Raw genomic sequence first — 481 nt, 5'->3', positions numbered from 1 at the left:
ATTCGGGCACACCCCTTCTTTGCCAAGATGGATTGGACGGCATTGGAAAACCGACGGCTGCCCCCCCCGCAGCGACTGCCTCGTGCGGACCGGCGGGTGGAGGACGTGAGGTGCGTGATGAGGAGCGAAGGGAGAAAGAAGGTTGCGGGCGCCGAGCGTGGGAGCGCTGGGATGGTCCTCCCTCCGGAGGGTTACCCATGTTGCTTGCGATTACCTTTCGGGGCTTATGAAACTCCTTCCCTCCTTCTCTATTTCCCCTTCCTCCCTCACGCAGCAACTTCGAAACGGTGTTCACGCGCATGAAAGCATGGGATGTTCCCCCCGAGCCGAAACGGTCGCATGCCCTCGGGTGCCGGGAAGGAAAGGAGGGAGGGAAGGAGGGAGGGAAGGAGGGAGGGAAGGAGGGAGGGAGGGAAGGAGGGGGATCGGCTAGCAGCTGTCCTTGCAATGCCATGAGAAAGGGGCTCTCCTTCTCTGGATT

This window comes from Nannochloropsis gaditana (genome assembly GCF_000240725.1).
Source record: "Nannochloropsis gaditana CCMP526 unplaced genomic scaffold scaffold180, whole genome shotgun sequence".
In the NCBI taxonomy this organism is placed as follows: domain Eukaryota; class Eustigmatophyceae; order Eustigmatales; family Monodopsidaceae; genus Microchloropsis; species Microchloropsis gaditana.
Note: the sequence above shows the minus strand (reverse complement) of the source record.